Here is a 27,562-nt window from a genome sequence, read left to right as displayed (position 1 = left end):
CAAACAGCATATCGGCTCTGAGCAGATGGTGAATTGCTTTAAGTATAAGAAAAGTACGTAGAATTCATAGAAGATTCAGACTTTTACAAAAATTCGAACAAATATATATCAAATGATCTATTTGAATAAATTTATTCCCTTTTTATTTAAAATCACAATTCATTGAATAGAGAAGCACAAGGTTGATGTGCTTCTGACCAGTTTTTCTTATTCTATGTCGATTATTTGTTTTATTTTCAAAATTCAAGTGTACGCCCGGGCGTTTTGACGTAAACGTACATGTAGATACGCGCATGAGGATTGAACTCCAAAAGAGAGGACTGTACTCTCTTGTATATGAATAATTTGCATGAAGACACACGGTTACTTATAGAAAACTAAAGGAGGACTGAAGTCCTAACGAGAGGACCGTACTCTCTTGTGTATGAATAATTTGCATGAAGACAGACGATTTGGATTACATATAAAAAAAGATTGAAGGAGGACTGTATGGAACGCCACGACTGCCTTATATTAATAATCAGCATTATACGCAGTGTTCACAGCATTATATGAAGTGATCACAGCATTATATGTAGTGCTCACAACATTATATGAAGTGATCACAGCATTATATGCAGTGCTCACAGCATTATATGCAGTGTTCACAACATTATATGAAGTGCTCACAACATTATATTAAGTGCTCACAACATTATATTAAGTGCTCACAACATTGTATTGAGTGCTCACAACATTATATTAAGTGTTCACAACATTATACGTTTTTTGTTGTATGATGAGATTGATGTATGATGAGATTTATGAATGATGAGATCATTCGGTAAACTTCGTTTTTTAGCGGAAATTACCGAATCCGCCATAATTGGTAAATTACGGTAAATTAATGCCCAGCAAACAAAATTATATATGTGATCATTAAGGCAGTATACAATATTTAAAACGGATTGAAATAAGTAAATTAAGAAGTATGATCAATTTAACCCAAGTTTATTCTACACCAGGGCATTTTAAACTTATTTTGAGGATTAGTTTCACCATATTCACAACTTAGTATGTATATATATTTACTAGAACACATCCGTGATATCGCGGGTCTGTGACTGAATTAAAGAATATAACTATGCGTAAGCCTTATTTTAGTATTGGTATTGTCATCTGATAAAGTCATGCCGATTATAAGATGAAGTTTTCTCTGCTTTTAACATCTTTCTGTTTGAACCCGTCGACCTGGAACTTGTCAATTTAATATTGGTATTATTGATTTTGTTTGGAAAACAAAAGTCTCTGGAAAGGAGTATTTTTTAATCAACAGTTTTGTCCTTTATGAGTTATGAATAAAATTGAATCTTTGATTCGCTGTTTTACGTCTAACAAATTGAAAACTGTACATGCTGTACCTATACGCCTTATTTTAAGTCCAGATTTTTATTATTCGTATTGTCATCTTAGAAAGTCATACTGATTAAAGTACTACAATCGGGAACAATGTGACAATGATTGAATTAAGTAGTAGTTTCAACCCTGTATATACGACCCGTGTATATAGCAAAATCTTAAATACAGCGTTTCGTGGTACTCCTGTCAGATGCGGAACGTACAGATAATGTAATAGTTAACAGGTGAATATATTATTGGTATCGATTCGACCCGGAACTTCTTAATTATTGGCAATATTAATTATGTGGAAAACAAAAGGGTCTGGAGTGATGTTATTTTTAATCAACAGCATGGTACTATATTAGTTATATATACTCTTAGATCAGTACTTATAGTGTCTTTTTATTGTTGGGATATACAAGTACCCGCCCACATGCACGTTCACTCTATTTTCTTGTTAGATCATATGTATTTATATTTGTACCCATCTAATGAGTTAATATAAAAAAGAAGATGTGGTATGATTGCCAATGAGACAACTATCCACAAAATACAAAAATGACACAAACATTAACAACTATAGGTCATTGTACGGCCTTCAACAATGAGCAAAGCCCATACCGCATAGTCAGCTATAAAAGGCCCCGATACGACCATGTAAAACAATTCAAACGAGAAAACTAACAAGCCTTTTACAACTGATTTTCATAGTTCGTTCTTATGTTGTTCTGTTACGCCACTGTCCCAGGTTAGAGGGAGGATACCAACATCCCGCTAACATGTTAAAACCCGCCACATTTTGCATATATGTGGCCGTCCCAAGTCAGGAGGAGCCTTTATTTCAGTGGTTGTCGTTTGTTAATTAATGTGTTACATGTATATACATGTTAGTTTTTCGATCGTTTGTTTGTACATAAGTTAGGAATATTTTTCGTTAATCATTTCGGGGCCTACTATAGCTGACTATCCGGTATGGGCTTTCCTCATTGTTGAAGGTCGTACTGTGGCCGTTTATCTGTTAAAAATTTCTGTGATGTCATTTTGTCTCTTGTGGAAAGTTGTTTCATTGGCAAGCATACCACTTTTATATAATATTATATACATGTATGTACCGTGCAAACTGACGAACAAACGTAGTAAATGTTTTATTCATCACCACAAACTCAATTTTCATAAGAGATGATAACTTTAAATGAAAATGTTAAACAGGGTCTTGAAAGGGTAAATTTTTCTATGAAAGTTTAAATTTCTATATAAGACTGCTGATCATATTTAGAAGACAATCTTAGTACTTGCCGTGCTAAAAAGCTTGTAAAAAATGGAATAATTGATGTAAAGTTATGTTTAACACCTACAGTGAAATGCTTTAAACTGCATTTTCCATATCTGTTAGATACTTACTCATGTAAAAATGCCAAATTCTGAAAATCGATGCCAAAAATGACTCTATCATGACATATATAAGCTAGCGTAATATGGCACCTATGTGTTATAGAAAGCTGACTGTTTTATTTAAAAGGTAATTAAGCTTTTTAAAACTGAGTACGGACTATAAAGTGGCACCTTGCTAAATTTCTTCAGTAGGAAATGAACTCGAGAATATATCATACAAATTTTACTACGATATTTCATTAAATAAACTTTTTATTATTTAACTTACATTTTGCCATTCGTATTTCTTACGACGAACAGAACTACTTCAATCATTCACCTCTCAGTTTCATCTTTTCCTTACTTATTTCAATCAGTTTTAAATATTGCATGCTACCTTATGATAACATGATTTTAATAACTTTTTAAATTTGTTTGCTGGGCATTACCGTAATTTACCAATTATGGATTCGGTAATTTCCGCTAAAAAACGAAGTTTACCGAATGATCTCATCATTCATAAATCTCATCATACATCAATCTCATCATACAACAAAAAACGTATAATGTTGTGAACACTTAATATAATGTTGTGAGCACTTAATATAATGTTTTGAGCACTTAATATAATGTTGTGAGCACTTAATATAATGTTGAGAGCACTTAATATAATGTTGTGAGCACTTCATATAATGTTGTGAACACTGCATATAATGCTGTGAGCACTGCTTATAATGCTGTGATCGCTTCATATAATGTTGTGAGCACTGCATATAATGCTGTGATCACTTCATATAATGCTGTGAACACTGCGTATAATGCTGATTATTAACATAAGGCAGTCGTGGCGTTCCATAGGACTGCACTCAAAAAGAGAGGACTGCATTCTCTAGTATATATGAATAATTTGCATGAAGACCGGCATGGTTACATATATATGTATATAGAGAATAATACATGGCAAAATCCGTATCATATGTCGTATCATCCCGAGACATCAATATCAGCCCGAGGGCCTTTATAGGCCCAAGAATTTAGAAAGAATTTAGAAAGAATTTAGAAAATATATGAAGCCACACTGGAATGAGTAGCGATAATATAGGATTCTTCTTAAAGCATTTTTTAACATTTGTAATGTAAAACTTTGAAGTTTTTTAATGTTTGCAATTCTTAGAATTAATATATTTATTGTTAATTATTTCTGAAACTTTTCATAAAACGTTATTTATCTACTGTACTGTGATACGAACTTTTTTTTAACTCACAGTGATACATTTTTTTTTTCGTTAAACATCTTTTTGATTTTTGAAGAAATATCAAACATAATTTGATGTAAGCTATTTATTTTCTTTTACTTAAAAATATATGATAAATAGATTATTACATGTCATTTTTCATAGGGTCCATGGTATCAGCCCACGACCCATATCAAGCCCTCGGGCTTAAGCCCTCTGGCTTGATATGGGAGTCTAGGGCTAATACCAGGGCCATATGGAAAATGTCATGTAATAATCTATAAATATATCAAGAGGAGGACTGCACTTCTAAAGAGAAGGTGCACTCTCTAGTATATAAATAATTTGCATGAGGACGCATGATTACTTATAAATATATTGAAAGGAGGACTGCACTCCAAAGACTGTGCTCTCTTGTATATGCCACTTAAATCCTCTATGGGTATATTTATTTGAATCATTTTTTTATGTAGGGTTTGTAGAACATTAAGAGTAGATTTTAGTAATTATCTAAACTAGGCTTTTTTTTATGAAGTTAAGAATGTATTTTTTTCAGTGATCTGAATTTATGAATTTATTTAATGCGGGGTTCACACATTGCCGATTTTTGCTCCCGTTTGAGATCAGACAGCAATACGACACGAAAAGTGAAAAGTCGGATTAGTATCCTCAATTATCTGGAATGTCCTATCATTGTCTGAACGCAGTCGTTTTAGTTCGTAACAGATTCCTACGGGTCGGGAAGGGTCCGAATAGTTCGGCCAAGCATCCCGACAGTAAGGTGCGTCCCGTAACATTCGGGGCAACTCAGCCGATTTTGTCTAGTCGGATTACAATCGTGGCTATGTCGTGACAGATTCTGCTGTATCGGATCGAATTCCGAACAATGTCTTGTGTATTCTGGACGGTGTCCTGTGGAACGGAAATGATCTGGAGTAATTTTTCATAGCTTTTTTTCTGCCGATTGAGTCCAGATTGCATCCAGGTCTTGTTGATTGCGAACCGTTTTTGCCGAAACCGTTCCGAAACCGTCCCGTTATTAATACGAAATTCGTCAATGATACCCACGTCGGAGTCCCGACAATTACAGAATACAATACGACTGAGACCAGACAAAGCCGTTTGCAATGCGATGGAGCGGACCGTGATAGGATTACGTTCCGACAGTACCTGATCATCCAGAATATGCCGACAGTTTTCGAACGGATAACTTCCGTCAGTGTCGGTTCACTGTCTGGTCACTGTCTGATCTCAGTCGGATTACATTCGGTAAAGTCGGAACGGAATCGTGAAAGACTCGGTCGAATTTTACCCGGCGAAAAATACAAATCGGATTAGAAGCGGATTCAGAACGGGATTATCGGGACTAATTCGCTTTGAAACGGTTGAATATCGACGTTTCCTGAACACTATCTGATTGTTGTCGTGATCAAATTATTTTTTTTACAAATTTAAATTTAAGTTTGAATTTCCATCCACGATTCACAGGATCTTGATCATACTTTTAATAAATTTCAATCGGGAATGGTCCTGTCAAGGACGGTAGTAAACATCGTGAATGTGTGACCCCAGCTTAATGAATAATGTGAACAAGTCCAAATCTTTGTGTTCTTGAAATTTTATAACAAATTGACAACATATTGTTGGGTTACCGACCCTGTAATGATGATTATTTTTACAGTTTCAATTATTGTCTTGAATTTATTTACAGGTAAAGTGAAATTGAAAACAGTAAAAAAAAATCAACAATTAAAATTTACTTAAAAGTAAGAATGACCGAAATTGTCAACCATCTTTTATAAGAGTTATTGCCCTTTTAAGAAGATATTTAGATAATTTTTGGGTGTAATCCTAGTTTTTACAATTATTTGTGTAGCTTATTTGCAAAATTTCAGTGATTTATAATATTATTTTTTTTATGTCAGTTGGTTTAGATGCAGGAGATGCCAGTCAAAATGAAAGTTACAGTAAAGATGGAGGTAAACAAATTTATGCTTTTTTTTGTCAATTTTGCAGTGATTTCAATTGTATTGATTAATATTACCAGAGTTCCTTGAAAACTTTTTAGCTCACCTTTCCCTAAATATAATTAGACTGTTGGTTTTCCCTTTTGAATGGTTTTACATCAGTAATTTTGGGGCCCTATATAGCTTGTTGTTCGATGTGAGCCAAGGTTCCGTGTTGAAGGCCATGACCTATAATGGTTTATTTTTATTAATTTTTATTTGGATGGAGAGTTGTCTCATTGGCACTCACACCACATCATCCTATATCTATTAAGTTTTTGCAATAACTTGGTGTCTTTTGTCGCTTCTGTTGTCCGTCCTTCAGTGTAGACTATTTCAAAGATCTTTTACTCTCAAACCACTTAACCAATAAGCTGAATAATTTTTAATTTATTCGCTTATAGCCCGGGGTCTTTGCATCGGAACTTAACACATTTACTTTTAATATACCAGTTGTTGGCATGGCACGGGTTATGTTCTTCTCATATATGTTATGATGGTATGATAATTGTGTGCAGTGGAAATGCACAAGTTCTCAAGTTCAAACTGACATAACATTTATTTTTTATTTTATAGAACATTCTACTTATTCCAAGCAATCATATTTTCTTTTCTTTTGACTTTGATGTATGCCCCATGAATTATTTCTTAAATATATTGAAAGGAGGACTGCACTCACTTGTATATGAATAATTTAAATGAAAACGCATGGTTACCTATATATATTCAAAGGAGGACTGCACTCATAAAGAGAGGACTGCAATCTCTATTATGAATAATTTGGATGAAGACGCATGCTTTCATATATATATTTAAAGAAGGACTGCATTCCAGAAGAGGGGACTGTACTCTCTAGGTATGAATATTTTGCATGAAGACGCATGGTAACTAATATATATATTTATACATTGGACCATATATAACCGGTGATACATTGGATGTACCCTTTATACATTGGATATATCTGGTGAACATGACGTGTACAGCTAATACATTAGGCATACTCCCTGTAAATGTCGTATACAGGGCGTTTACTTTGTGCACAATATTGGTGAGTACATTGAACCATATACAACCGGTGATACATGGCCTATACACTTTTATACATCAGACATACACCCTGTACTTGTCGTATACGCAGTATACAGGGCGTTTACTTTGTGTACAATACTTGATGTGTATGTTGGACCATATATAACCGGTGATACATTGGAAGTACTTGGTTTACATGGCGTGTACACTTTATGCATTGTGTATATTCGGTGTACGCGTAATACATGGTTACACGCCATTATTTCGACAGCCCATTAGTCCGACAGCCCAAATGGTCCGACAACCCATTAGTCCGACAACCCAAAAGTCCGACAACCCATTACTCCGACAGCCCAAAACTCCGACAACCCATAAGTCCGACACTGATGGTATCAGGGGAAAATAAAATGTGTCTGTCTGTATTATTACGTTTAGATATGTAATATTTTAACATATTTTAAGAAATAATCCCGTATATATAACATGAGGCTAAGGTAGTTCGAATACTTTCTATATATACTCAATTCGAAATCTGTATATATATAGAATAAAACAGAAAAGAATATGTCATTTTCCAAATTAAAGGATCTTAAAGAGCATACATGTATAAATCAAGAACAACCATTGGTGGTACGAGCTACTGATGACAACCCCGCCCAAACATTTCGGTAGACAGGAAAAAGCATCACACAGTATAACTGACTTATAAAAATATTGAAATCAAATTTCAGAAATAATTTCTTGTAGTTCCTGAGTAAAATGTGACGACAGTTTTCAACTTGGCTGTCACATGTAATGCGTAATCAATTTGAAAAAGTATCACACGCCACAGCCGACTTCAATTAACCTTTCAGAAATCCTTGTAATGTAGTTCATGAAAAAAGATGGAACGAAAATATTTATGGGACGGACGGACAAACTGACGGATGGACGGTTAGACGATACGACAGACAGAGGTAAAACAGTCTACCCCACTTTTTCGAAGCGGCGGTCTAATGATTGGGTCAACATTCATGACATTAAAACATTACAATACTAATACGATATAATTATCTTTATAGCCCTATAAGCCTCGGTCACAATCGGAGCCAAGACAAAATAGAAAAAAACCCAACTAACACATGGATATCAAATTACAGTCAGTATCAAGACATGTAATCCATAATCGTCAAAAGAACTAACAAATTGAATGTAATCATCATTTCCCCCCATAATAGTAAAGTTTTCTTGTGTTAACAAAATTTATCTTATTTATCTGACTTTTTAAAGTTCTTACATGTGCTAGAAATATGGTGAAAGAGTTCCACCCTCAAATTATTATGAAGTGAGCATTCGATTGAAAAATAACTCCCATCCTCAACTTTGTCAGCTGTACAAAACGATTGTTTTAGTATCGAGCATTTCCAATTCTTAATGTAATGGAAGAGCACTGATTGTGAATTAACATATGACCTACCTTTCTTAAAATCAATAATATTTAAATATTTTTCTTCTTCTTGAAAAATGTTTTAAATGAAAAACAAATGTCAAGTTTCCAACAAAACACATAATGTACTATGTTTTTAAAATTAGACAATATGACAAAGACACAAGCAGGACAAGAATGTCACACATTGTCTTAGATTTTTTACTTTATTAAATAGAGAGGGTCTGTATACTAGTATATCAATGACCACTATGGATCGATTAGTAAACTTAGAATCGAAAGTAAATACGCTATATTTATATAGTAATGAATGTTCATGATATACAGATAAGCGCTAAAAATAGTCATGTGAAGTTTTGATACCTTTTCTGAAATTCTCCAGTCATTAAATCTTTTACAAAATTCATTGATTACAAAAGAAAGAAGATGTGGTATGATTGCCATGTTGAAGCAACTCTCCACAAGAGACCAATATGTCACAGATATTAACAATTATAGCTTACTGTACGACCTTCAACAACGAACAAAGCCCTTCCGCATACTTAGCTTTAAAAGACCCCGAACTGACAATGTAAAACAATTCAAACCAGGAAACTAGCGACCTTATTTATGTACAGAAATATGAACGAAAAACAAATATGTAACACATAAACAAACAACAACCACCGAATTACAGGCTCCTTACTTGAATGTTCATAACATACTAAATGTATGTTCATATTGAAATTGATAGAAAACCAAAAAATGGGATAATTGGAAATAAAGGAGGAGGGATAAAAAAAAAAGTATTTTCCTGTCCTCAATAACCTATGACTTATGATACTTTTTTTGCTCCAGTCATTCAATTTTTTAAAAAATTCATCCAACAACACTTTACATACTTTAAACTACGCTCTGAATGCCCGCGATTTCGCGGGTGTGTTCTAGTATTTATTTTATATGTAGTTAATAGTGGGGAAAACATCAATCCCCTGATACGCGAAAAGGGGGAGCCGAAGGTCTAGTTTAAAAGTCTTAGATGCATGATTTTTTTATTAGTTGTTAGTGGCTATGAACTACAGTGCTTTCTGATAACTCCGAATACTCTCAGATATGTTCCTAGTGTCTTTTTGTTGTCGGGATGTACATGTTCCCATGCAGCCACATTCACTTGTTTTATTGTCCATCTGATGAGTTTAGCCTTTTTCAACTGATTTTTATAGTTCGTTCTTATGTTGAACTGTAATACCCCTGTCCCAGGTTAGGGGAGGGTTGGGATCCCGCTATCATGTTTAACCCCGCCACATTATTTATGTATCTGCCTGTCCCAAGTCAGGAGCCTGTTATTCAGTGGTTGTCGTTTGTTTATGTGTTACATATTTGTTTTTCGTTCATTTTTTATACAAATAAGGCCTTTAGTTTTCTCGTTTGAATTGTTTTACATTGTCATATCGGGGCCTTTTTTAGTGGACTATGCGGTATGGGCTTTGCTCGTTGTTGAAGGCGTACGGTGACCTATAGTTGTTAATGTCTGTGTCATGTTGGTCTCTTGTGAATGGTTGTGTTATTTGCAATCATACCACATCTTCTTTTTTTATAAAGAAGGTAGATCGAGACACACATGCGAACAAATAGTGAACTAGAACAGCACATACTGATAGTGGACACACAAACAACGAAATATTAAGATAGATAAAGTACCTTTACACTTAAAACGAATATGGGACGTGGGTAAAGACTGAGCAGTTGCCATTAGCATTTGTATTAACTCCAATATACTGAGACAAATATCCCGCATGGAAAAAGTAATTGTAATCAAGACGGACAACCACACATATCATAAAGAACGGAGTTGGTCTTTTTAAAGAAAATTTACCAATACACATAAGAAAAACGCATTGTCGGAATAATGGGCTGTCGGAGTAATGGGTTGTCGGAATAATGGGCTGTCGGAGTAATGGGCTGTCGAAATAGTGGGCTGTCGGAGTAATGGGCTGTCGGAATAATGGTTGTCGGACTAATGGGATGTCACCGTAATACATAAGGCATAAACCCTGTACATGTCGTATACAGGGCGTTTACTTCGTGCACAATATTTGGTGTGTACATTGGACCATATATAACCGGTGATACATTGAATGTACTTGGTTTACATTTCCTATACACTTTATAACTTTATACATTGGGTATATTTGGTGTACCTGGCTGCGACTGCAGAGGTCGCAATTTAAACAAAATTTAATGTGATTAGTTTGGACACAATATCTAAAATTGATGCAGCTCTGATACAGAATTTCACGAAACCTTTTCAGATAATAACTTAAGGACATACTTTATAGTTATGCATATCGACGGGAAATTGCGATTCAATTTTTTTTCTAGGAGTTACGCCCCTTTGAACTTATATACTTTAATGTACTACTGCAACAGTTTGTCATCGCAACTCCTCTCAAATCACACAACAGAATTTCAAGAAACCTTTTCAGATAATAAGGACATACTATGTAGTTGTGCATATTGACTGGAAATTGCGATTCAATTTTTTTTCTAGGAGTTACGCCCCTTTGAACTTATTTGCTTCAATGTACTACTGCAACAGTTTGTCATTGCAACTCCTCTCAAACCACACAACAGAATTTCACAAAACCTTTTCAGATAATAAGGACATACTTTGTAGTTGTGCATATTGACGGGAAATTTCGATTCAATTTTTTTCTAGGAGTAACGCCCCTTTGAACTTATTTGCTTCAATGTACTACTGCAACAGTTTGTCATCGCAACTCCTCTCAAACCACAAAACAGAATTTCACGAAACCTTTTCAGATAATAAGAACATACTTTGTAGTTGTGCATATCGACGGGAAAGTGCGATTCAATTTTTTTTCTAGGAGTTACGCCCCTTTGAACTTATTTGCTTCAATGTACTTCTGCAACAGTTTGTCATCAAGAAGTTTTCAGTTTTGATTTTGATTTAGGTGCAATACCACCAAATCATGGAACGTCACATCTGGTTGCATACAAAAGTAGGTCTAAAAAAATATTCCCTTGAATTTGACCGTTGTAGGTAATTAATCTTACATTTTATTGCAGTAAAACTATTTCTGTGTCATAAACATATGTCTTTGGTATTTCAAAGCACCATTATTTTTTATTTGTGATTTCTATAGAAAATGTTGTCATCTTGAGGTTACATGGTGACTAAACCTTGTACACAGATAGAATTAAAGAACCTTAGTGAGCACGCTCACATACCCCACGTCCCCACATGTCATTGGAGAAATTAAATAAGTGTAAGAAAAATAAATTGTATAAGAAAAATTAATTTCCTGCCAATATGCACATCTTAATAGTATGTCCTTATTATCTACAAAATTTCATGAAATTCTGTTGTGTGGTTTCAGAGGAGTTAAGATGACAAACTGTTGCAGAAGTACATTGAGGCAAATAAGTTCAAAAGGGAATCGCAATTTCCCGTTGATCTGCACAACTACATAGTATGTCCTTATTATCTGAACAGGTTTCGTGAAATTCTGTTGTGTGGTTTGAGAGGAGTTGCGATGACAAGAAACAGGACTGACGGACGGACTGACAGACGGACTGACGAGTCAAAAACATTATACCCTCCGCAACTCGTTGCGTGGGGTATAATAAGGGGAGAAATTTGATTGGTTAACTTCCAATGATGGTTGTTTTCTTATATGCAATGGAATGTGATGTGAAACTTTTTCTATAGAACTGGACAGGTTAAAACTTTACTCATGCCAAGTATTTCTTTATTTGAAACAAAGATAAATTCTGCACAATTTTTTGAAAAGTGCAAATTTAACAAAGACTAATAGGGGAAAATCAATGGTGGTATTACACCTAGAGCTTTTTTTCATAGTTTTTTCCATGAATTGTTGCTTGTGCTAAAAAATCTCAATTCCGTCCAGCAAGATTTGCAAGGATTGATGGTTTTTCTCCTCCATGTTGCTGTGCAAATTTCTCTAGATGCCTGTTAACCTTGATTTGCTGGCTAAAAATCATTTCAAAATAACACTTCTTGTCAAAAAGCCTCATCTGTTGAATTTTCTTTTCTTTGTTTACATCAACCTTAAATGTGAACAAATAGTATAGCATTTATATTTAATATACTTGTCCGTGTAGGCCTTTGTCATGTTTGTAGGGAATAATGTTAAAATACCAATTTCGCTGCACCAGATGTGCAGATCAACAAATAGTTTTCATCAGTGATGTTTGAGGCCAAATTATTACCATGCAAAAAACATATATATTTTTTCTACCATGCATGACAAACATGTACATTTACAAATGTAATTTTAATACAATGGCATGCATTATCAATAAAATACTTTTTGGGGTTCTTTTTGTAAGGTATCCCTCTTTTCATTCACATTGACAAATGTAATTTTAATACAATGGCATGCATTATCAATAAAATACTTTTTGGGGTTCTTTTTGTAAGGTATCCCTCTTTTCATTCACATTTATAACTTCATGTACAAAAAAATAATAAAGACAAAGTATAAAAGAGACTTTAATCAGTGCGGGGCCACTAGGATATTTGCCCACTTTGCACCAGCACTATGATGATTTCCTAGGCAGGGAATCGAACCCTGGTACACTGAAAAAGTCTCATAAATATACAATGATTATAATGGTAGCACAAATTTTTTGGGCAATATATACAATGGTTTACTTGAATGATCTGTTTGATATTCTAAAAACTTGGATCATAATTTCAAAAATCTAAAATTTGAAAACTTTTTAATAACTTTAATTAATAATCTAATTGATTTAAATTTTATACAAACCTGACTATACACAAGTTACTGTAAATTCATTTGCATTTTTTCCCCATTTAACCATATGCTCCGCAGTGCCCAGCTTTATATGACCGCAGAGGTCCAACCATGAACAGTTGGGGCAAGTATTAACACAACAATTAAGCTTGATATAGCTCTGAATTTGGATTGTGATTAAATAGTTGACACAACATAGGTTTCTATCACAGAATGAATTTTGTCTAAGATCTTAAACTTCGAAACTTCGAAACTTCAAAATTTTAAATTATGGTCCAATACCCACAATCTAATTACATGGTTAGATTCAGCATATCATAGAACCCCAAAATTCAATTTCTGATGAAATCAAATAACGTACAATTTTACACCCTTTAGATGTTTCGATCTCAATGTGGAGCAATTTAATTCTAACCGGGCCAAAATATTAAAAATCTAAATACATGGTTAGATTCAGCATATTGAAAAACCCCATACATGTATATTCTATTTTTGTTGAAGTTAAAGTGACATCCAGCGCATAATGAACATGATGAAGTCCAAAATCAACACTTGTATTAACTATAAAGTTCTAAAAACATCTTAAACCCTTGAAAAACACCCTATAAAATTACAAGATTTATTTTGTTCTATTGTCATTCTCTTACCCAGTTCAAACCCTACCTTTGATAAACATCATTCTCCCATCAACTTTTTTTATGCAGACACCACTGTATTGATCTGAATCATGCATCTGATGAGTAAAAACCCCTACAAAAGAGTTTTAAATGTTTTTTTATTTTTGTGCTTTAACACCACTATCTCAGGTTAGAGAGAGGGTTTAAAATTTGGATCCATCAAATACGTTTAACCTAACTGCAGTTATACTATATGCACAATATGCCTGTCCCGACTCAGTATCTTTAGTGGTTGTACATGTAGCTTGTTAATCTTTTTATATTAGACTGGCAATAAGTTCGTCCTACCTGAATTGTTTCACATTAGTACTCATTGGGGCTTGAATGGAGAGTTGTCTTATTGGTAACGATAACACATCTTTTTGTGATTATATTCATGTACAATGTTATCAGATTATAACATGGTATTTTTCATATCGCATGTATTATCAGCCCTAGGTGCAATATCAGCCCAAAAGCCGCATGGCTCAAGGGCTGATATTGACCCAGGGCTGATAATACATGCGATAAGAAAAATGACATGTTATGATCTTTTTATCATATGCTTCAACAATGGAGAATAATAACGGCTAAAATCATATGGCTAAAATCATAATTAATCATTTTACGTGGTTACCAGATAGAGTTCAAAGAGTGAAAAGATTACGGACGTCGGACTCATAATTAAGTTCATTCGATATGAATACTTTCGATCATCTGCTCAACAGAGAAGAAAAATATTTTGTTATAGATGAATCGACAAAATATATAATAAGCAACTTTCTAAATTAATATGTTTGAAACTGTTTTAAAAATGCAATTATTTTTAATAATTTGTTTGTTTCTTTTTTTTCTAATTATTTTACACAATATATTCTCAAGTATCCAAATATTGTTTTGTACACTTCTTTGTAAATTGATGTGTTTTCACTGAAAACGTTGCATTGAGGTGTATTTTCCGGAATTTTCCGAGTATCACCGGAATGCCATGCGATAATGTTACGGAAAGGCATGCGATAACAATCGAAGCAAATGATAAACTTTTCATATCAGCCCGCCAAGCACCAATCGAAAAATATGGAATTTACGTTAATTAAATGCTATTATCACACAGTAAAAATGATATGTTATTTAGTCTGAGTATATGATAAATATATATATTTCATGTATTTTTGATCTTATTACATTACCTTTGTGTTAAATCAAATCAGAAGAGGGGGACTTGAAAGTACATGTAATCCATGGCTAACAAAGATGCAGCAATATGGATGATTTTGAAAATTAAGCATGGGATCATGTAAAATGGCAATATTTACAATTGTATCTACACTCTTGTCAGAGTCTGTATAAGAATTGTGAAAGTATAAAAAATGAAGTAAGGCTACTCTATTCTGACATGATATTGGGGGATTATCTAAAAATAATATATATTAAGAAATACTTTATCATGTTTATTGTAGTTTTAACATTGGTAGGCATTATAATATATTCATGATTATTTTTGCACAAGCAAAAGTGAAGGACCAGTTTAAAGTTCACAAAATGGTGTCTTGCATTTTGTCAAAATTGAAAAACAAAGAATTTAGTATTTCCATCAATTTTGTTCATTAAACATAGTAAAATGATGTCCATCTATAATAAAGCAGGTGTAATGGATAATCAGCAGTACCAAGAAATACTTACAAAGGTTTTGTTGAAAAAAAGTACGATGATTTTTACTAGTTCACATTTTAGAAAGATTTAAATAACCATAAATTGAAAGACTGCAAACTTCTATGAAATATGTTGAAGTTCTTCTATCAAAATAAAATCTATTCGATATTAAAGATTTTTTTCATTCTCAGAGTGCATCTTACAATTCAAAGTAGTAGATAGATTTGATAAGAACACATTAATTCTTCTATTTGTCTTTTAGTTTCTAAGCAAAAGGGATCTGCAAAATGATATTATTATCTCGCAATTTCAACAAATACATTACTATTTACTTTACCTAGCTAAGATGGGATGAATTAGATGCACTCAACATTTGTTTTTGGATTTGATATATATTTTGTAATAAAAGTGTTTAGGCCTGTCTTTCGTTTTTGTTAAAATGCTTTTTCCATATGGGTTTTTGTGTTTCTGTATTACATATGACGTAGCTCTGTACTTATACATTCTGTCAGAGAGTTACTTTTCTATGAATATGTTCTATGACTTGTTTTTTTACTGTTACGAATCACAGTTAATGACTAAACTCAACAAAGACCCATCGAAATTTATTTGATAAATTCAACAACACTTACCGTTATCTTGATGATATTTTTTCATCATTGTTCATTAAATAATCAAGAATTTTCTCAATATACTGCTGAAATTTACCCTAAGGATCTTACTTTAAATAAATCAAATTTATTCGGTAATAACTGTCCTTTCCTGGATTTAGATATTTCGGTTTTAAACAGGAAACTACACTCTAAAATTTACAACACAAGAGACAACTTTTCTTTCCCTATTGTTATTTTTTTCATTTTTAAATGGTGATGTTCCTTTGGCACCATCTTACCGTGTTTATATTTCACAACTTGTTTGTTATGCCCATGTCTGTTATGACGTTTTTAATTTTAACGAACGCAACCTATGTATTACTGGTAAATTATTAAAACCAGGGATATCATGGATATCTTTACCATAAATTACTTAAAACCTTTACTGAATTTTTCCATAGACATGATAGATATTAAGATTTGTTTTGAAGCTTGATTGTACCTGTAGCAAACTTATTTCATACCGGATAGCACATCCTCATTTTTACGGAAATGTTGTTAACAGTGCCCAGAAATTTAGAAATGATCCATGTAAACTTGTCGCTCCCTTAAATAACTTATTCTAAAAGGTTACCAATTCAACACTGTAATAAGATCATTGAACATTGTTTTATTGGTATAAATATTGATTTTGATATCAGTAGATTAAAAGATTAACTAAATATTACTGGTATGTTATATACATACATGTATACATATTCATGGATCTACAATCTGTCGATACCTGTAACTTGGCATTGCACAAGGTCATGTTTTTCTCTGGCTGTTTAAGACGTCTTTACACTAAATCCATTGGATGTTGGATGTGTACAGATTGATTGTTTAGTCTTAGTTGCATGATTTTTTATTAGTTGTTAATGGCTTTGAACTAGCTGTGTCAGATAACTGTGAGTACTCTCGAGCTCACATCTGTTCATTGTGTCTTTTTGTGTCGGGATGTTTAAGTACCCAGCCACGTCCACTTGTATTTTTTGTCTATCTGACAAGTTAATAAAATTGAGAATGGAAATGGAGAATGTGTCAAAGAGACAACAACCTGACCTTGGATAAAAACAACAGCAGAAGCTCACCAACAGGTCTTCACTGTATCGAAAAATTCCCGCACCCAGAGGTGTCCTTCAGCTGGCCCCTAAAAAAATATATTTACTAGTTCAGTGATAATGAATGCCATACTAATTTCCAAATTGTACACAAGATCTAAAATTAAAATGATACAAGACTTGGGATAGGCGCAAAAATGTGGCGGGGTTTAACATGTTTGTGAGATCTAAACCCTCCCCCTATACCTCTAGCCCATGTAGAAAAGTAAACGCATAACAATACGTAAGCCTTTATCAACTGATTTTTATAGGTCCTTCTTATGTTGTACTGTTATACCACTGTCCCAGCTGGTTAGGGGAGGGTTGGGATCCGGCTTACACGTTTAACCCCGCCACATTATTTATGTACAAAAAATGTATGTACCTGTACCAAGTCGTCAGGAGCCTGTAATTCAGTAGTTCGTTTGTCTATGTGTTATATGTACATGTACATGTACATATTTGTTTTTCATTAATTTTTTTACATAAATAAGGCCGTTATTTTTCTCCTTTGGATTGATTTACATTGTCTTTTCTTGGCCTTTTATAGCTGACTATGCAGTATGGGCTTTGCTCATTGTTGAAGGCCGTACGATTACCTACAATGTATAGTTGTTAATGTTTGTGTCATTTTGATCTTTTGTGGATAGTTGTCTCATTGGCAATAATATCACATCTTCTTTTTTATATGGCATCATTTAACTAGAGGCTTTAAAGAGCCTGTGTCGCTCACCTTGTTCTATGTGCATATTAATTAAAGGACACAGATGGATTCATGAGCAAATAGTGTTTTGGTGATGCGATGTGTTTGAAGATCTTACTTTATTGAAAATTCTTGCTACTTACAATTTTCTCTATCTTTAATAAACTTGGCCCTTTCCAAAAATTACTGTTAATTTAAAAGTTATCATGTACATATTTTTAAATTACTGTACAATATCTAAGATACAAGGTATACAGAAAAAGGAAAACAATTTTGGACATTGAACGAGTTACCAAGGCAACAAATCATGACTTAATTTGCATCATGTGCATAATTTGTAAAATTTCTTGATTTTCTTTGTTGTTCTTCAAATTTTTAAGTATATTTTAGATTGAAAAGGAAGTGCCAACCTAAGAAACAACTTTGGTGATATTTTGTTAATAGCATAAAAGTTGTAATAAAGCATCTGTTAAATTATTATGATTATTTTGTTGTTTCTTGGCTGATATGTTTTCACAACAGATACATTGTATAAAGATAGCAAACTGTATAAACTCTGTATTTTTCATCGTTTTTGTGAAAACAGTATATATAATACCTAATTGTGACGTCATCACATAAAAATCTTCATGTTTTTCATGTTTTTGTTGATATTTCTTGATCCTAATATGCATTTTTAAACAGTATGTGCCAATTTGAAAAAAGTTATTTAAAATTTGTTTTGGCCTTAACCAGGCCGAGGTATTTCTTAGTACTGCTGATTATCAATTTCACCTGCTTTATTATAGATGGACATCATTTTACTATGTTTAATAAACCCTACTAATTTACCCAACTTACCGAATTAAAGCAAGACAATCATAAGTCATGTAAGTATCTGAGATGTTCCTTAATGTTTAGAATAAAAAGATTGACGTGAGGGTAATGCTCTGAGCCATCGGTATAAGTCTACAGATTGCTCTAAAGCAATTGTATACCAAAAATTGTTGAAAATTGACTATAAAGGTCAATAACTTCTTTAGGGGTCACTTGACCATTTTAGTCATGCTGACTGATTTGTAGATCTTACTTTGCTGAACATTATTGCTTTTACAGGCTATCTCTATCTATGATACTTTTCAAGATAATAACCAAAAACGGCAAAATTTCCTTAAAATTACTAATTCAGCCCAGGGGCAACCCAACAACCAGGTGTCAGATTCCCCTGAATATTTCAGGACAGATAAATCTTAGCTTGATAAACAATTTTAACCGTGTCAGATTTACTCATAAAAGCTTTGGTTTCAGAGTTAAAAGCCAAAATCTACATTTTCCCCTTATGTTCTATTTTTAGCTATGGTGCCCATCTTGGTTGGTTGCCCGGGTCAATGGACACATTTCTTAAACAAGATACCCTAATGATGATTGTGGCCAAGTTTGGTTAGATTTTTGTAAATTAAAAATTTTTGTAAATTAAAAATTAAAAGTTAATAATATATGTAAACATGGTTAAAGACAATGGACGATGAAGACTGACGTGAAAAGATGAGAAAAGCTCACTTGGCCCTATGGGCCAGGTAAGCAAATCAGACATGGAGTCTATCCATGCTAAAATTTTACAAACATGCCTATCGGAAACACTTGCAATATTGGAAAAATCATGGTGTATGCAATTTTATCCCCACCAACATGACCAATGCAATGTCTAAAGGGAAACAAACAGGAAGAAACCTATCAAAAAATCAACAGACCATTTATACAGCCACCAGTTGAAAGAAGTTCAGGCTGACAAAATATTATTCGTACGAAAAGAAAATTCGCAAAAAAATCCATCTACCATTTTGTCTTACATGTCTTAGTACTAACACGAATAAATAGAACAATTTTTTTTATACAAAGAAGGGCTGCAAGGTATGTGACAACTGCTAGACATGATGGACTCCCTACAATAACTAAGAAAGGAAACCAGACTTGTTATGTTTTACAAAAATGACAGAAACATGTTTGAAAATATATATCATGAATATCTGAAGAAGCCATTTGCGCCAAGGAATAAATGAATAAACAGAAAAAACATAATGTACATCTAAAACTTAAAAGACAACCAAGTAACACACTCGCATATGCATATTGATGTCCTTCATGCCACAGATCCTTGAGTTTAAGTTGTACATTGTATATCATAAGAAGACCATAAGAATGATCCAGGGGAGGATCCAGCAATTTAAAAAAAAGGGGGGGGGGGGGTATTCCAACAATAATTATGTCCCCATTTAAAGCTTCAAACTCCCCTGGATCCGCCAATGTGATCTACCACCAGATATGCAACAGGCAGACAGACACCAGACGGCTGATGCATCCAAAAGGTCAAAGTGGCAATTTTTAAAGCTCAAATTTCACAAGTATATCAATTTCACTGGATCTCATCACCTGACTAAACAATCGTCTTGTTAAACAGAAAACAAATATAAAATATCTTAAATCTTTGACTTGTTGAAGAAGGAGTATATTTCTTTATTTACATGCATGATTTATAATTTAAATATCCGACAAAACAGTCAGAAGCAAGCTTCCGTACAACCAACATGCATGAGTAACGAATAAACAATAAAAAGATAAAAAAAAACCCTTTTTTCTTCAATCCATCAAAAATACATCTATCTGCAACAATACGTTAAAATTCAGTTGAAAGATTGACATATAAAATAATGATTATATAACGGAACGATTTTACCTGCAAGCTGCCATTTTGTCCTATTTAATCGAAGCGAATGAATCCAAAGGTGTTCCGAATAAGATCTTCGAAAGAATATATGTGAAATTTCAGACGTGCTACTCATATATATGTCGAATATTTTTTCTATTTCTTACAATTTCTTGGAGAAAATTAATCGAAAACTGCAGAAAGTTCCCACCAATTTACTCAAATAATAATATAAGTGATATATATCAGTTTTTTTGGTGGAAAACCAAAAAAGGCGAATTAGCCCAAACGCCCGTTTATAACTCCAGCTAGATATGCACTTTACAGACGGTCATATTTCATAAACCGATAATTGTTCAAATAGTTGTCCGATTTAAATGTTTGGAAGCGTTTTGGGGAGATATTATCTAGCTGTATATCATATTAAAACCACAAAATGATAACATTAACATAACAGGTTGAAATTAGTACAAACCTTTGGGCGAATTTTTTTCAATTACCCCAAAGAATTTATTACCCCAAAGGTACCAATTTTACATATAAACGGACACCAACAATCTATATTTCGATTATATATATATATTTTCCAAAAGACCAAAAGAGTGAAAAAGTATATTTAAACAAAACGCATTTGACAGACTAGTCAAATGCGTTTTGTTTAAATATACTTTTTCACTCTTTTGGTCTTTTGGAAAATGTTGTTTGTGCTGTTTTTAGACCCTTCTACAACGAAATTTGTTTGACATGCACACGTATAAAAACTGCGGTTTTTATCCAACGCAGTCATAGGTTTGAACGTAGTTTTCAATTTAGACTCGTTTATATATATATATAGATTGTATTAAAAGAGAAATGTTCTTGAACGGACTGTTTGCTCCAGATCAGATTAGACCAGAAGCCTAGTAGAATCGAGGACCTTGTTTCAGGTACAAACTGTCACCATAGGTTGAAGTTAGCTTGGCGGGGAAAGATAAACAGACCTTTACCACGCACCTTCACACAGCTCACACAACCACCCCTTTTGATGTAAAATCCAGGTCCAGATGCATTGTTGGCGGCTATTTCACACAGGAAACTTAGGGCTCCAACACCTCATTCTGGCAGAATTGTGTTCGCCAACATAGGAAGGGCTCGTATTGCCCTTCCCGCTAACATGGAAAGGAATCCACTTTCTTTTTGAATGTTTTCTTCAATTGGGTAGTGCTCATTATCAGAGACATACCACTAGAACCTTTTTGTAGGAGCTTGGTGATCTTTTCAATCTGTCGCGTGTTTACCTTGCAGGTTTGTGTGGGATAAACGAATGGTGACAGGGCTGCTCTCTGTGATTTATTAGCTTGACCCTTTATCAAGTTCAAACCGTATTTTGATAGACTATTCATTCATACCTCACGAAGATGAAAGCGGATGATGAGATGTTCACTGCGGAGATTGATATGATCGCCGTCTTGATCGGTGAGGTATGTCTGCATGCGAATGATGGCTGTCAAGGTCACGGGTAAGTACGCCATGTTTTTGTTGTGTTTGAATTATCTTTACCCCGGGATCGATTGCGAGGGAAAAGCTGTAGATAGTGGAATGTTGGGTGCCGTTTACGTAGCTTCCATTGGTGATGCCACTGTTTACTAGGATGCTGTTGATGCTTTGTTGATGCTAACAATGCATTAACCCTCTTTGTAACCGTTTGTTGACCGATCAAATGTGTTGAGCTGTCGCTTAAATCCCAATATAGTGTTCTATTCCAAAAATTGTAGTTGGGGGAGGGGGTGAACCACCGGGTAAGAATGCGACTATCGTTTCCAGAGACAAGGATGAAACCCATCTTTTTGGGTCTGTGTTGTCGATGATTTTCTGCAACAGTATGGTGTTTTATTTATTAAAACACGACGTTCCGTCCGATTCGAACTGGAGGACTCCTACGGAGATTGCAAGTGCAAATGCTTCGGTGTTGGAGGGAACATTACGCTTGAATTCCGCTCGAATCTGGATGTCCACTCGGACTGATGACTTACATCGATGACGAACTGCGGCTATAGGTAAATGAAATCAGAGGGATTGACACCTCCGTTACTGAGGAGGGTATCAATATTTTCGAATTTCTTTCTGAAGTCTACAGCCTCCTTGAACACTCTGGCGACCTTGTTTTGTGAAAAAACGGCATTCAAGTGGACGGCTGAGTAGCGTTCAGCTTTGAGGGTGACATGGATATTTTGCAATCGACAGTGATTGAACACGGTAGTATTGTGGGTTTTATCATTATCTCTGTCGGTTTAATTTGGAAGGCAACGATGATATATCTAGGCTTTTCGTGACCACTATTGGCAGCTAGGCGGCAGTTAAACTGTGAGGCTTGGGGAATGGCTATGAAATCGCACTGTCTCATGCGAAATCCACAGTGGATCTTGGATTTATTCTGGATGGTTTTGTACAGTTGCATCCTGTTTTCGTCTGCAAGAGTGACGTGAGGGAGGAACCAAGAGATCTTAATAAGGATTATGTTTGCCACGTTATTGACGGCGGCTGCCCTAAGAATGGTATTTGCATCTGAATTGCGAACTAGTGGCAGTTCGTGCCTGAACCCGTACACTATTTTGTTGTAATCATCCCAAAATACGTTTCAGGGGGATGGCAAACGAGTACGATCCTTTGTTAGTGTGCTTGGTGATAATGTATCCATGGCAGGCTGCAAATCTAGTGTTCTCAGCCTCGGCATTGGTGGAAAAATCCTTATGCCACAGTTGGTTGAGACCCTACGAGTTAGAGAAGTCGTCGGGGTAGGTTAACATTCCCAGCATAGTAGTGGCGATGCCGGGGTCGTTAATGTGTTCAATCTGCTGGCCGGAAAGTCGATAACAGATAATTTTGAAGAGATACATGATACCATTGTGAATGAGATTAACGTCTGCATATGCAGTACCGTCGTGCGTTTGAAGTCGCCCTTCTACTCAGAGATAACGCTCGGTTGAGTGGAGGAACAGGTCCTGCAATGTTGATTCGGATCTCCGCTCCAGAGTAGGTAAGTTGGGCGCCAGGTTAAGGTTCGAAATCGTGAACCTGGTATTAATATTTTTGAAGACTTTCATCGAAGGTCAACCCTTCTGTGATTGTAAGGATGTCAGACATTATGTATTTATTTATAGCTTTGGAGGAAGTCGTGAATGGTAGCGATTCCTCGACCAGAGATGAGATTGTTTAACTGGGTTTGGTTGTGGAGCTTACTGCGTTCAACACTGAGCTGTTGATTGGGCTTGCTGCGTTGGACACTGGGATTTCGAGGGCGGTTCACTTTGTCAACGTCATGGTCGACGACTTTGGCTACCACCTTTTCAAATTCTATCATGGCTGCATAGGTGGCAGCGATCATAGCCTCACTTTCCAAGGTCTTGACAGTAGAGGTGATGAACATGCGACCAGCGATAACGGCGATAGTGTCAAAGCAAAACCTTTCTTAATTCTTAACATTTATTTACAGAATATTACGATGGGGTTGCTTATATTCTTTGATGCTGATGTGTTCACCTTTCGTCATGGCATCGAGGATCGCCACAGTCTCGTTGCGCACACCATTTTTTCCAGCACAGTAGGCAGCGTTGCAGCGATAGAGGATCTGGTCAAAGTCGGAGCGTAGAGATACGGTTTGAAGTCCGCTATAATGCTTATCTTGCTTTAGATGTGCGACACAATATTCGTCCACTTGTAACTCTTTATCGCCTTCGGGTTCTCGAGAGGGTTAATTACCTTGATACATGGCACATGGCACCGGAACTGCTCAGGAGCTCTGCATAGTCAACAAGTTCTTAAAAACGTCGGGCTCGAACGATTCTGGTTTCTTTTTCACCATGAGTTCCCAGAGGTCAAGGGTTACTTTGTACCTCATACCTTCCACAAAAATATTATCGCCGTCAGAAGTAACTGGTTAGCTTCCGATGAAGATACCATCGTTTTCAGTTCGCGATCCAAAGGTGTGGTATGCGGAAGGATTGTTACTGAGCTGCACACCATGCTGTGCTCAAGGTCCGAGGATGGTGTCTGTAGGTGCTGCAATGGGAAATGGGTGGTCCAACGGTGGAGGAGGGAGGACTGTCACTGCTGCAGGAAGGTATTAGATCGTTGTGGTGATCGGTGAAGCTGCCTCTTGCTGAGCCTCAACCACAGGCTTAATACATTGGAAATGAGTACAATCTTCGGGAGTCGATGCTGCATGTAACTGGCTCGAATCTTCCGCTTGATCTCTTGCAACTCCCTTGCGAGCGCCTCACACTGTTTAGGGTCTGTAATCTTTATAAACTTCATTATTTATAGCGTTGTCGTGAACTCCCCTAAGCGTTTGTTTGAACGCCCCTAGGCGTTGGTTTGAACAGGATACCTTTCCTGAAACCATAGACATTACCCGCCCACGTCCACTTGTCCATCTGATGAGTTAAGCCACTTTCAATGATGATGATAGTTCGTTCTTATGTTGTACTGTTATATATACCACTGTCCCAGGTTAGGGGAGGGTTGGGATCCCGCTAACATGTGTAACCCCGCCACATTATTTATGTATGTGCCTGTCCCAAGTCAGGAGCCTGTAGTTCAGTGGTTGTCGTTTGTTTATGCGTTATTTTTCTCGTTTGAATAGTTTTACATTGTCTTATCGGGGCTTTTTATAGCTGACTATGCGGTATGGACTTTGTTGAATGCCGTACATTGACCTATAGTTGCTAATGTATGTGTCATTTTGGTCTTTTGTGGATAATTGTCTCATTGGTAATCAAATCCCATCTTCTTGTTTATATACACCCCAAGGGTGACTGGGGTATAGAAATATGGTAACTTGGTCTTCTCCCGACCGACAGTAAAACGCTTGCCGAATTGGGGCGTCCGTTTGGCTGTGCGGGATGTATCAATTTCGAAGTCACGTCCGGTCAGACGGGGGACGTTATATCCGATGCCTCGTTTAAAGAGAGTGCCACACTCTTTGCACGTTAAGAACCCTTGCAACAACTCTTTGAGGTTGCCTGTTGCAAGGCAAAATTTCTGTCCCTATCCAATACACTCATTTTCCAGTGGCAGTCCAAATTTCCCCGACCATCATCCCAGATGGCCTCTATTGCATCAACCTACCTATTGTATTTATTGTTAACTTGGTCTCGTCCTGAATATGCATGAAATATTTGCCACTGGACGTTAAGCAAACACATGCATTTCTGCTCGTTTTTCCATAAAATTGAATTGGAAAGATCGATCAATAAATTTTTGTTGATAAACAATACAATAATTTATGGGTGTTACGGATAGGGAAATACGGACTGTCAAACAGATAAATGCCATATAAAACATTCTAAAAACAATCTAAATGTTCATATAATCCCATTAAGAAGGCTATATTATTCTTTAATTATCTATAAATCTATTTTATTGTACAAAAACTTTCATATTTAAAAAATTCACCATGACCATAATGCGAAACTAAACTTCTAACTGTGTATTTCTACCATATATTTTTGGTGTCAACCTTATCTGTAAATCAAAGCACTCAAAGTCCGCTTACACCACCAAAGGGACTCTCATCGAGTGGGTGTTGTTGACAAAGGTCATCTGGTATGTCCCCTTTTTGGGCAGCTCGGTCTTGACTGTCTTGTGGGTGACGCAACACTCTTTGTTGGTGTCCAGGACTTCCTTGCTATAAAAGTGGGTCAAGCACCTGTAGCCTTCGATCAGCAGTAAGTTGAGTTCTCTTTCCCGTTGTTCACCAACGTTTGAAATGCGCAGCGGGTATAATTCACTATCATCTTTCTAAATACATTAACCGCCAGGATAGAATTGGCTTTCTCAAATTTATTAATATCCTTAAGGCTAACCAGATTGAGCTCTGTGTAACCCTGTCTGTTTGTTTTGGGTCTACCTCGTTATGGTGCAAGGTCAAAAGTATTGAAACACTTCTCGTCGTTATTTTTCACATTGATTACAGCCTTCTTGGCTTTGATCCACGCCGGCCCATAGGTCGGTTTTTGTTAAAATTGACTTGAAATTTAACAATTGCCTTCGATGTCCAGCCACTTTTTTCAGAGGTCCACTGTCTTTTCTCCGATCTTTTCATCCATCTCCTCGAGTGTTTTAAGCAAGTCCGTGCACGTGGTAGAAGTGAAAATCGAGTTTCCCTAGTATAAGAATCCCACGTTCTCATCATCCATCTTACCTGTTTAGTTAATCTTCACAGTGCAGCATCATATTGACTTTCTATCCTTTCAATGCCCAATCGTCTATAATTTCCATCCTTGAGATTCAAGAGACCTCAAGGAAAGTCTGCACCTCTATGTCAATAATTGGGGTCATCTTTCAGTTAGTAAATACATCTTTAAAGACTTTCTTCAGTGGATGTACCTCAATTTTATCCCCAATGGCTTTCCTATCTTCTCTGATCTTTTCCGGTAATATCTACAGTAGTTGATCTTTAGACATACTTTTAACCCCTCGCAACCCATGCTATTTGACCTGGGTGATAATATCCTTCCTCGTATAGGGTTGGGACAACGCTCAAATAATGTTGGTCTTCGTTCCGATCAACTTAATCAACTGATCTTTTCTTATCTGGGAGTACTATCGGAGGTGCTTCATTTTGATAATACCTCTCAGGGCTTTGACGTTTTCAACAACTAATTCGAGCTAATTTTAGCTGTTGGATCCATGTCTTTATCCTAACAATCCAAATTGAAATCAATTTAGGTCACCCAAAACCGCTATCCCCAATTCAATGGTTTTTAGACCCGGTTTTTGATCTTTCTATCCTATCGTCCATATAAAAAAAACTATAAAATTCGTGGTAATCATACCCGGTGCGCTTGGTTTTTTCATCCAATAGCTCATAATTTGCAGAGCTCAATTGGGTCTCTCTCTTTGCCATGACTGTGGTCACCTGCTT

General features: G+C 35.5%; 1 protein-coding gene and 1 long non-coding RNA gene across 2 annotated transcripts in view; one reads left to right on the top strand and one right to left on the bottom strand.

The window, feature by feature from the left end:
* LOC134716470 (von Willebrand factor A domain-containing protein 5A-like) overlaps positions 1–27,562 on the top strand; it is a 390,229-nt gene that overhangs the window by 340,819 nt on the left and 21,848 nt on the right. The gene's annotated exons all lie outside the window — the stretch shown is intronic.
* On the bottom strand, positions 12,424–21,189 carry LOC134713792 (uncharacterized). Its single transcript, XR_010106385.1, has 4 exons — positions 20,689–21,189; positions 17,235–17,322; positions 13,895–13,981; positions 12,424–12,521 (listed from the first exon to the last, which is right to left on the bottom strand). It is a non-coding gene; the product is annotated as an uncharacterized LOC134713792 (long non-coding RNA).

This window comes from Mytilus trossulus, chromosome 4 (genome assembly GCF_036588685.1).
Source record: "Mytilus trossulus isolate FHL-02 chromosome 4, PNRI_Mtr1.1.1.hap1, whole genome shotgun sequence".
Lineage (NCBI taxonomy): Eukaryota > Metazoa > Mollusca > Bivalvia > Mytilida > Mytilidae > Mytilus > Mytilus trossulus.
This window is presented reverse-complemented; position numbering and strand designations above follow the sequence as displayed.